The 12,494-nt window shown below is 39.7% G+C and overlaps 1 long non-coding RNA gene across 1 annotated transcript; it reads left to right on the forward strand.

Annotated features, from left to right (window-relative positions):
- Positions 1-935: 935 nt before the first annotated feature.
- On the forward strand, positions 936-10,645 carry LOC118852928. The gene is made up of 5 exons (XR_005010636.1): positions 936-983; positions 5,485-5,547; positions 5,944-5,967; positions 8,368-8,470; positions 10,471-10,645. It is a non-coding gene; the product is annotated as an uncharacterized LOC118852928 (long non-coding RNA).
- Positions 10,646-12,494: the final 1,849 nt, after the last annotated feature.

Raw genomic sequence — 12,494 nt, forward strand, 5'->3', positions numbered from 1 at the left:
AAAAGATTTCATGATTGTGACTGTATGTTAATTGAGAGAGAGATAGCTTTGTTTTGATATTGTTGGTCTGCAGCACAGTAGGTCACACTTCTTTTTTAAAGAAATTTTCTTAATTTCTAGTGTACTATAGACATGAGGGACTTCTATTATGGAACTTCCCTGCAGTAATGTGGCTCCCAAACTTGTCTGAATGGTATAGTACTCCAGACTTGTCTGGTATGCTAAGAGATTAAATAACATTGCCCAGGCACCCATGCAGGATGGGTTAGAAGCAGATTCTAAACCCCAGACTTAGGCTTTACTTCATCACACCTTTGTATATTACTTGCTTTTTGTTATTGGTGGTGGTGGTGGTCCATTGTCCTTGAAGATGACCAATGACATTATGAAGGTGATATTTTGACTTGCCCATGAATTGGATTTAAGTGGTGGGGGCAGGGGGGCTGCACAAAATTGTCAGCCTCCTTCTGACCAATTCATTTCAGCTACCTAAATAACGCCATGAGCACTGAATCACAGACTCTCAGGCTGAAAGAGACCCAAGTGAACCTAGACTAAGCCAAATCTGAAGAAGAATACCTCCTACAATACACTAGAGGTTTCATGCCAAAATTGAAAGAGTGCTACAATTGATGTTGGCAAGATCTGGGATCACGTCCTGCCTCGGAAACACTTTGAAATTGTGTTATTTAAAGAACTTACACCCAGTTAAGAGTCATCACATTCACTACATGTTGATCTGCCCAGACTGACACAAGGATTAAGCATTTGGTATTTTAGTTTTCAGCTTGGGCACAAAACCAATATTTGTTCACAGTCAGTGACGACAGTTCAAGGTCACTATTAACATTACTTACAGCCACCAAATTAGCATATCAATAATGGCAGAGTTTAAATAGCTCTGAGATACCCTGAACTCCATCATCTCTTAAAAGATCTCTTCTTCCAGTGGCCTGTCTAAGGTGATATTTCCTACATTTTGAGTAAGTTTTTCATTCTAATTTATCACTACGGGCATCTTATCAATGAAAAATGCATGTGAGGAAAAAAGTATAAAATGTATAAGATAATAATGTTTTATAGAGAAATGCTGATTTTTTAAAAAATATTTAACATACTCATATTTGGTGTGGGGAAAGGGAGATGTGATGGAATCATGGATCTGGAACTGGTAATAACCTCAGAAGCCATTGAGCCCAACCAATTCATTTTATGGATGAGGAAACTGAGGCTCAGGAAGCTTAACTAACTTACTTGAAACCTCACAATTACTAACATGTTGGAGAACCAAAGGTGGCCCATTTTTAAAAGAGGGCAACATGGATTTTTTAAACTATACATCAGCGAGGAAACTATGAGAGTCGTGGAAATAACAGTACAAATCCCCTAAAAAGAGAACTAATAAAAAATTGCTGTAACTAGATAATCTGGAATACTGTTCTCCACTTGACTCTGTGCTAGTCTCCTCATTCTGAAAATAAGCTCAGATATTGGCTTTTTTTAATGTCACCACGCCCCCTTTATGCTTCTCTCCATTCTTTCCCAATGCTGGAATTTCATAAGTCTTCTCCTGAAATGGCTTTTTTCTCATTAAAGGAGTGTCACCTCCTTAATTTCCTCCCCTCTTCTGCATCTCAGCTCCTCCTGTTTTCTAGCTTTCCTTCATCTGATGTGCTCTTTCTCTGCTTTCTCCCGTGCTGCTCTTCTTTCCTGAAACAATGTGTTTTTGGTCTTCTTTGTTTGGCCTCTTTTCCCTGACCTTCTCCCTCCACCTCCAAGTCTTCCCCTTAAGCATCTTAAATATCATTAAGTTTGGCAAATAGACTAAATTTACTATGCTTACCAAGTTGTTGGGTTTTGATCTCCCCAACTCATATTTTTTTAAAAATCCAATTAATTCAGTTTTTGTTTGTCTGGATTTAGGAGTAATGCCCTGTGTTTGTTAGCAATAGGTAACTACAAAGACTGAGTGACAATATGATGTAAGGGAAAAAGAACTAGCCCTAATGTCGCCCAATTATGTTAGAGTGCTGGGACTGGAATCAGGAAGACTCATCTTCATGAGTTCAAATCTGGCCTAAAACACTTAATAGATGTGTGACTCTGGGAAAATTATTTAACCTTATTTGCCTCACTTGCTCATCTGAAAAATGATCTGGAAAAGGAAATAGAGGTAACCACTCTAGTGTCTTTGCCACAAAACCCCAAACGGGATCATGAAGAGTCAGACATGATTGAATTGAATGAACAACAGAGTTGGAAGGGACCACAGTGGGATTTCTAGCCTGATTCATGTTGGAACAGGATATTCTCAACAATTTACTCTACAATCGATCATCTAGACTTTGGATGATGTCTAGTGGTGGTGGTAACAAAGGGGGATGGAGCTCACCACCTACCATGGCAAACCATTCTTCCTTTGGATAGCTCTAACTGTAAGCATATTTTTCTTTCCATGAAACCTAAAACTTCCTCTTTGCAATTTCTACCATGAGGTTGTGGCCTCTCTCTTGAGTTCCAGTTCCACATCACTGTATAAGGAGTTATTGCACATTCTGAAGTGGCTGCCCTATCGCCAAATTAAACTCTCCAGGATCAAAATAGGGGTCATCATTTCTCCCCCCAAGCCTAGCCCTATTCTGACCTTACCTTTCTCTGTCAGAATGCGAGAGGGGCAGGGAGAGGGAAAGAAATGGAAATTTATTAAGTACCTGCTGGGAGTCTGTCACTGTGCTATGCACTTTATAAATATTATCCCAATCAAGCCTCCTCCTCCCAATTCCCCCGATGGTAAAATTCATCCTCCCCCGTATCTACTCCCTCTCCCCAAATGTCCAATCACTTACAAGACGTGGATGATTCTGGGTCTGCCACATCTCCCCCAACCGTCCCCTTCTGCAGGAGGTCAGGCCCTTCTCATCTCTCACCTGAATGACGACAATATCCTCCTCACTGGTCTCCCTACCTCCAGTATCTCCCTTCTCCCATCCGTCCTCTCTATGGTTGACGATAGGATATTACCTGGGCACAGCTCTGACCAGGTCACTCTTCTCGTCCTTAAGTTCCTGGGATCTACAACAAAATATAACCCCTCTGTTCACAACTAGCTCAGACCTTCATTTCTAGCCTTTTTATACAACTTGCTTTCATGTAGAAAGACAGTTGAGGCAAACTGGCCTCCTTCTTGCCATTCTATACACATCATCATCCATCCATCTCTCTTCTCCATGGCTTTGCACAGGCTGGCTCCCAAGACTGAAATCTATTTCCTCTTCATCTCCTCTGCTTAGAATCTCTCACTTTTCCTCTGCAAACCTCATAATCAGTCACATCTCCCACCTGGGGCTTTTCCTAAGCCCCCAGGTCCTAATCTCTCACATCCAAAAGAAAATGCCTTTCATTTCTTGTTAATATACTTTGTCTGTAGTTAATCTATAATTTATAGTTTGAATGTAGCTTTATGTTATTTAGGACATGCGTGCATATGTTCTTCATATTAATAGAATGTAAACTCCTTGAAGGCCAGGACTGTTCAGTTCCTGTCTTTCTCACCCTTAACACCAGCACTCTGCCTTGCCCTTAGAAAATGCTTGTTGAGTGATTGATTGACAGGGTCAGAAAACCCCTGTCTGAGTCCAGACTCAGTCATTTACTATCAGGGGGTCTTCCCTATATTGCAATTCCCACATCCTTAAAACCTGGGTAATAAAAGTTTTCCTGCTTATTCCAACTTGTGAATATCAAATAAGACAGCACATGATAGCCAGCTCCTATATGGCACTTTAAAGTTTGCAAAGTTCTTTAGGAATATCTCATTTCATCCTAACATCCCAAGGAAGGAGGTGCAATTATTATACTAATTTCACAGTTGGGGAAACTGAGGGAGGCAGAGGTTAATTGACTTGCCTAGAATCACACATGCAACAAATGTCCAAGGAACACACATTTTCCTGCCTACAGGTTCAGTTCTCTTTCCACTGTGCCACCTGGCTGTCCCAGTAAATGACAGAAGTATTTCTAAGAATGTAAATTCCTCTGTAAATGTGAGTTGTTGCTATGGTACTTGAAGTCTGAAGTCCTCACCTAGGAATATGCAAATTTTGTTTTTCTGGGACTCAGTTCCCTCATCTGTAAAATACATTAGAGCATTTACCTTGCAAGATTGAGATATAAGGATGAGAGGAGATAATTCATCAAATTGATCTTGAGACCTTTATAGTACTAGACACATGTGAGGCAGAGAGAGCCAAGGCAGGATGACTGAAGAGTTGGTCTCAGAGCCAGGAAGTCTCATCTCTCTCACTCACCCTGGCTCCATGACCCAAGGAAATCACTTCACCTTTCAGGGTCTCAGGCAGCTTTCTAGAACTCTCAGTTGCAGAGCAGGTGCTTTGGCAGAATTTCTTCCTTTGAAAAGACTCTGTCTCAGAGACACTGTGAAGACATGGTCCTTTCGCTTTCAATGTTATTGTTACCTAAGGCACTCAAGCACAGAATTCCCTGGAGACAGACAAATATTCTGGAGTCTTAAGTGAACAACCCAGTCAATCTGGATACTTAAGCATTTCCTGAGTTCCTTCTCCTCAACATTATATGAGTAGGGATGATTGATACAGACAACTGTTGTCATAAAAACTGAGGGTCATTAAACAGAAATTAAAAAGCTTCTGTATCACCCTTCTTCTTCCTTGCCTTCTTGATCCCTCCCTGTTTTCCCTTCTTCCCTTTTTTCTTCCTGTCTTCAATTCTGTTTGTTTCTTTTCTTCCTTTCCTTCTATCTCTTTCTTTCTTGTTCTACCTTCCTTTTTCCTCCCTATCTCCCTTCCTTTATTTCTTTTTCCCTTCCTTCATTCCTTTCTTCCTTCCTACTTTTCTCCCTCTCCTTATCTCCTTTCTTTCCTTTATCCTTTCTTTTTCATATTTTCCTCATTCCTTCCTTCCTGCCTTTCTTCATTTTTCTGCCTTCCTTCTTTCCTTCCTTCCTTTCTTTTTTCTTTCTTTCTTTGCTCTTAATGGAATTTGTGTTTTTATGACTATACATATTTATGATGGCCCCTGTTTTCTTGCCTTCTCAAATAAGAGGAGAAGGGAAAGGGAGAGAATTGGGAAGTGAAAATTCAATGAAATTGAATTTTTTTAATTTTGTTTCTCACACCTCAGGAATCACATAGATGTTTTGACTGCATGATGTGTGCAATGACTCCTTGACATGGTGCCCTGCATCCAAATTCTGGTTCTGACAATCACTAACTACATACATACAAGTCACCCGAGTTTCTGAGGCTCTGTTCCCTCATCTATAAAATGAATATGGTAACATTTGCTCATCAGGTTCTTGGAATCAAAACACTTTAAAACTCAACAGCACCATAGAAATGGGAGTTAACATTTACCTAAGTTTCTTCTTCATTGAAAAGACAAATATGACATGAAACAGAAAACAGACTAAAGGCTGAAGGGATTTCTCTCCTCTTCATTCCACAGGAGCCTAGAACCATGAAGCTCTACCTTTTAACTTTTCTTATGGCTTTTCTGGCTGTCCTGGCCGTAAGTACTTGGGGAAATGGAGAAGGGGCTGGTGTTCAGACTGATCGATCCCTCTTCCCAACAGTGGTCCTTTAGCTTCTGGGGACTTGGCTTTACATTTCCATTCCCATGTCTCTCAATTAATACTGGAAAAATCCCTTGTGGCTGTAGCCTCACCTGAGTAACACTTCATTTTATACTCACAGCTTTTTCCAGTCCTTTAAGGGACAAGATCTACATTTCCCCAAACAAAAGTGAAGATAAGGAATGTTTACATGTTTAGGATAAAATTTTGCTTTTCCTCTGTGTAGGGATAACTCATTCCATAACCCAGAGAGCTAACTCAATTCACTGTTTGGGTTTGTTTCTTTTAATATGTCATATAACTGAGTCTATGGATGTTTTTCTTTTCCAAAGGGAGCTGATGATTCATCTGAAGAGGTAAGATATTTGCAAATAAATTCAAAGTAGTTTAACATTCAGTAATGTGCACCCTTAATTTTTTTTTCCTTTCTTTTAATAGAGGCATCGCTGGAGGCCTCATAGATGGGTAAAATTAAGTTTTATTGTGTTTAACTTGTAATTTATTGGATTTAACTCATTGCACTTTGTTATTATATTTCCTTATCTTTAATCTGCCCCCATCAATATCTCATTGCTCATTGTTCCTGAGCAAATGTACATTTAAATAAAGCAGAAATAGATATTGGTTCCATTGATTAAGCATGAGACTGCTAAGGGTTTACAAACACTGAGTACACCATCGTTGAATACATTTATCTCCTGGATTTATTGATTGGGAAAGAATTGCTACATTGCAATAAGCATGTCTAGTAAGGTGAAATGTTAACTGGGAGAAATGATGTCCATATTCAATCTCTTTTCCCTGCTTCCCTAATTTTTACATCATTTGGCCAATGATTCTATAAGATTGCACTAACTCTTTCCAAGCACAAGAGATATCAGAGGTGTTCTCTGGGTTTATGGATGTTTTAGGGTTCTCTGGTTATTCATGGAGTCCCTAATGATTCACATTTATATGCCCAGGGCTTTGCACAGAGGAAGATCTTAACAAATATTGGCTGAAATATCTTGATTTGTTTTACTTTGGGTTTAGAGAGTGAGGATTGACATATCTCCTCAAATTCCAACTACCCGATCTGTTGACTCTACTGTTTACTGGCTCCTTGCCCCCAAACTGATTTCCAGCCACATTCTTGTGCCTAAACAGGATTGTGCTTGTACATGAGCCTGATGATGCCCATGTCACTAAACAGCAGTGAAGTTTCCCCATGTCTTCTATGGAACAAATTAGTTCTCCCTTTCATTGATGCCTGGCTATGTCTGAGGAATTCGAGTTAAAGGCATTTTCTCAAAGAACTCAAAGCTTTTAGATTGCTACTGCATATCAGGGATATCTAATTGAAGCATGAATTGTTCCATCCACAAAATAAGGTGATTTTATACTTTTCATAAACAATTCTTTTTCTTTATTTTTAATGTCATGTAAATGGTTTGTCTACCAATGTCCTTCAAGCATGAGAATAAATTTCTTAGATGCTTTCAAATGGATTTGAAAGAAGGATTTACATTTATGTTTCTCAGTCACCATTCTTTTCCAGTCATTCAGGTTTCAATCTACTGCTTATTACCTCTATAACACTGAACAGGTCACTTTACTTTTCCTATTCTAAGTTTCAGTGATGATGGACCAAGTCTATGAGGTTCCATTTCACTCAGTCTAGGTATCTCTTCCTGTAGGTTCATGTATAACTTTTGGTTCTAACCTCTGTTCTTCAGAGGTCACAATGTCTCTTTCACAGGGTGAGAGGTCTAGTGGTAGAAGGACCCTTGCAGGCCATCTCATCCAACCCCTCTGTTTAACAGCAGAGATAACTGAGGCCCATTGACATTAAATGACTCACCCAAGGTCACACAGGCAGTGGATATTGGAGCCTGGATTTGAAGATACATCCTTTAATTCTAGGGGTATTTAATTCCTTCCACTCTGCCAAGCACAAGAACAGAGAAGCCAGTAGTTACAGCAGTGACTGTTGTCTTTGATTATCCTCTCCCTGTGGAACGAGGGAAAGCTCGTGGTCTTTTTTTCATCTTTCTCCAAATAAAGGCAGGGAAAGCATATGGTTTGAGTTTTCTTTTTTTATTCTGCGAGAAAATATGGAGAATGCAACTGTTGAAGCTATTTTTCATCAAGAAACATTATGAAAAGGGTAACTACGATTTGGAAACAAGGTTTCTTTAGTAAATGAATCATATCTGATAAACTGGTGCATACTCTCAGGTTAGCTGAGTGAGAGATTTCATGAAATTGTAAGAATGAATTCGAATACATACATCTCTCTGGTCTCCTCTAGAGCTCAGGCTGATAGGATACAAGGGAGTCTGCTGATCCAAACAACCCTGTCATGGGTGAGCAGTCGTACTAATCCTGTTACATTTTGTGTCATTGTTGTTCAATCATTTCAGTTGTGACCAAATCTTTATGACCCCGTTTGGGGTTTTCTTGGCAACAGTACTGGAGTGATTTGCCATTTCCTTCTCCAGCTCATTTTACAGATGAGGAAATTGAGACCAACAGGGTGAAGTGATTTACCCAGGGTCACACAGCTAGTAAGTGTCTAAGGCCAGATGTGCACTCAGGAAAATGAGTCTTCCTAATTCCATGCCCAGCAGTGTATCCACTGAGCCACCACGCCACCCCATTACATTTGTATATGCTTATTATTTCAATGTTATCGTGGAGAATAAGAATTTTACAATACTATAAATGAACCAGAGTTGCTCAAATTTATATCTGCTATTTTCTCTTTTTTATACAAGCGCGGTCACAGGAATCATTATGATGACTATGCCGACTATGGTGGATATTATTGATATCCTCGAAATCTTCAAAATGCAAGACAAGGGAGACATCAATAAACAGGTAAAGATAGGTTGTGATTACCGAAAGCACGGTGGGTGGTGTGGTGGAAAGGATACTGGATTTTAAAGTTAAAACTCCTGGTTGAACTCCAGATGAGCCCCTTAATAACTCAATGACTCAGAACAGCAAGAGTCTGAATATCTTCTTTCTTGCAGAAGATTTTTCTGAGTCCATTCTGCATTGAGCTTCCAAAAGGGATATGCCTAAAACTCAGCTGTGACCATGTTGTTGTTCAATCCCCTTCCACCCCAATAAATACTAGTGGTTCCCTAATATGTCCAAGATCAAATATAAAATCCCCTATTTGGTTTTGAAAGCCCTTCAAAACAAGCTTCTTCCTAACTTTCCAGTTTTCTTACACTTTACTCTCCTCTACCTATGCTTTGATCCAGCCACACTGGCTTTGCTGCTGTTTCTCATCCACAGCATCATCTGCCCCCTTTCTTTTACCTCTGGCTCTTAGGACAGACTCCGGCACACAGTAAATGCTTAACAAATGTTTGTTGACTTGGCACTCCATTGGATCCTGGCCAGAGGAGGGGTCAATGTAAGACAGTCTATCAACTCCATGAAACGTCTTCCTACTACCTACAGTTTTTCTTTCAAAAATCCAACCGAAGATGATTTAAACTTCAACGGGGAAAAATGTAATTGATTTTTCAGTCACGACAAAAAAGCAACATTTAAGCTTCTGGTGCTCAGACACAAGAGAGAGATCTAGCATGCTGCACTGTCCAATGTATCCTAATCTGAGATTCTGTGCAGAACTATTTTTTTTTTATTTGGCTCAGGGCCCATACTGGTGGAAGAGCGCTGGTGAGGGAGCCACCTGGTTCTAACATCAGCTCAGCTCCTGCTTGGTAAAGCATTAATCAATCTCCCCAACCACTTTTTAGCAAAAAGAAGCTGCAGAAACTTGGCCCCTGAGAAACTCATTCAGGTCCTATCCAAAGGAACGCCAGGTGCCATTCATTGAGTGATCACATCCCCAGCTACGGCTTTCCAGGGCCTGTATCAGCCTCAGTGCAAGGAGAACCAGACAACTTCAGGAGTACAAGAAAGAGCTCCTTAGAGATGTCAGTTGTACTAGCATAGTAAGAAATTATTGCCCTCTTCTCAACAGGACATTCTATATAATATCCTTTTCCTTCTGTGGACCTATGATCTCACTGATGAGGGCATTCCCCTCAATTGTGCAGATTGCAGCCCATCCCTGTCCTCTTATCCTGTACAGGTCCTGACCTTGCCCTCCTGCCTAGAGGACATGCCCAGCATGTTGGAGGCTTCCTTTAAGCCCTTCTTCATTTTTCTGGCTACCAGTACAGCAATTCCTCTACCATTTTCATCACTCATCACTCATTCACTACATGCTTGGACCACCCTTTTTCTGACCATATATTTCCTTCAAGATTTCTCAGTAGACTAATGGCTGCCACAGTGCTGTGCATAACCTGCAGGAAAAAGAGGGGAGTGTGAGAAAAGTGGAGTGGGGTGGGGTGGGAAGAAGAGTTTGGTTTGTGCAGGAATTGTCTTCACAAAATTGCCCAATGCCAGCTTCCAAAATCCACCAGGGAGTCAAGCCCTTAAGGGGCTGGATGAGAAAACTATTAATAGAGCAAGGATATTCTAGTGCCAGCCAACTTTACTAAGCAGTAATTTTATTCATCAAATCAGTGGGAAATGGACAAAGCAAAATCAAACTTCCAGGAACCTTGGAACCTTCTTAATATATGCTCAGCTATGGACTATTCTACTAACTTACCTTGACTAGATTCTGAGGTCATGACGACTTATGAATGTTTTGAGGACCAGGTACAATAGAGGTGTCTCTATCAAACATAATCTAAACCAACATAATCATTCAGTGAGAATCTATTTCTGTAATACATGGAGATTGCTTCTGATTAACTCGAACTAATAGCATTGGTAATGGGAACAGGTTTTACCAAAAATATTTCGATGGAGGAAAACCTAAGGCAATGTTGTCTGTTTACTTCTAGCTTTGCCTGGAAGACTGACTCAATCTGTCTCTGTGATGAATCTACAAATCTACAAATTTGTCAATCTCTCCACCTGCCTAGTGATCAGCACCTACTACTGAGCATTAGATGGTAGCTCCAAGCTTATTAGATTAGCATGAATCACTCCTCCAAAGGATTAATGCTCTCCCTTACATTGTCCATATAATAAATTCAGCTCACAGCATATTGAATATCTCTTGTTCTTATTTCCATTCTTCAATTCTGATTCATCATGTAGATGAGCATAACATAAGGAGAAGAAAATGTGAAGCTTCTTGGTCTAAGAAGCAGAGACAGACTTTTAGAACTGGGCTTTCAGGTGGAAATGGCATATCATATAGAAGAATTTGTACATATTCAGTCACCCATATGCAATATGGTGCAGTGGGGAAAAAGCATCTTGAAAGTAGGGACACCTGGGTTCCAGTTCCAGTTTTGTGACCATGGCCAAGGCAATTAACCTGTCAGTACTCTAAATAACTATCCAGACTTGAAAGTGACAGAAAATGGTGATCTTCATAGGCAGACCCTGAGATGAAATCACAGGTCTGCAAAATATCATATATGTATATGCTGGTTCCACTGACAGGACGTAAGTTCTTTGGAGGCAGATGCTATTTTTTCCAGTGACATTTTTGTCTTTTTTTTCTCCAGAGCTTGCCATAATAACTGGAACATCGTAGGTGCCAATAAATGCTAGATCATTGAGTGTCTGACTCCATTCCTACACCCTAAAAAGCCTGGTCCACCTTAGTTTGTTTAATAAATGAAGACTGATTGATTGAGTGGAAACTTTATTACACTGGGACACTCCTCCTTCAGTATGTTCTTTGAGTAAAAAAGAGCACATTCCATTTTTGTGGAATTGCATTACAACAAAACTGATAATTATTTTAAATGTTAGTAGTTGGAATCAACAATCCTTTCCCTGAATGTATGGAAGAACACTAACATTATGATTACTAAAAATTCATCTGAAATAAAATTTTACTGACCACAGGTACCACAATCTCAGGGAGCCTCTGTGGGAAGCCAGCATCCCTCTCTATCAAGTGGTCCTCTGGGCAGATGAAACATTGTGGCCAAGGAAAGAGTAGGCATTTCCACACAATGTGGCATTTTACCAGCAAGCAGAAGGTCTCAATATCACCTCTGTACAAAATGGCTTGAAATTTTTATGTCCACTAGCTTCTTCAAATCATCTACTTACTGCTCATGATGTTGGGTTTCAGATAATAAGGTAACTAGGATTTAAAAGTTCTTAGGACAAAATTGATCATTCATGATACTTGCTGTTCCCAAATAATCCAACTGCAGACCAAGTTCTTGAAGAAAACCCAAGGAATAGCAAGTGGTGAGGGAAGCAAATCATCAACTGCTACCACAAAAAGTGCTGATATAAATATTCTTGTATATATGAGTCATGTTTGCCTTTTTATCTCTTTCTGGTATAGACCAAGCAGGGGGTCAAGGGGAATGCAGACTTTTATTGTCCTTTGGGCAGAGTTCCAAATATTTTTCCAGAATGGATAGAAAAGTTCAAAAATCCACCAGCAGTGCATTAATATACATATTTTTCCATTCCCCTGCCCCCACCATTTGCCATTTTCTTTATTTTGGGGTTAGCCAGTTTGATAGACAAGAGGTGGAACCGCGAAGTTGTTTTAATTTGCATTTTGCTAAACAATAGTAATTTAGAGCATTTTTACATGACTATTGATAGCTTTAATTTCTTCTTTTGAAAACTGCCTGTTCATATCCTTTGACCATTTATCAGTTGGGGAATGGCTCTTATTCTCACAAATTTGGCTCAGTTCCATAAATATTTTGAGAAATGAGGCTTTTATCAGAGAGAATTAGGCTAAAAATTTCTTTCCAGTTTGTTAAAGCTAGTTGGGCTACACCAGTTGCAGAGACATAATTAAAAAATCTTTGGGCTCCTTGAAATTCATAACTTTGTGGGGGGGGGCGGAATATGAACATTGTATTTCAAGAAATCATAG

This window comes from Trichosurus vulpecula, chromosome 6, assembly GCF_011100635.1.
Source record: "Trichosurus vulpecula isolate mTriVul1 chromosome 6, mTriVul1.pri, whole genome shotgun sequence".
Taxonomy (NCBI): Eukaryota; Metazoa; Chordata; class Mammalia; order Diprotodontia; family Phalangeridae; genus Trichosurus; species Trichosurus vulpecula.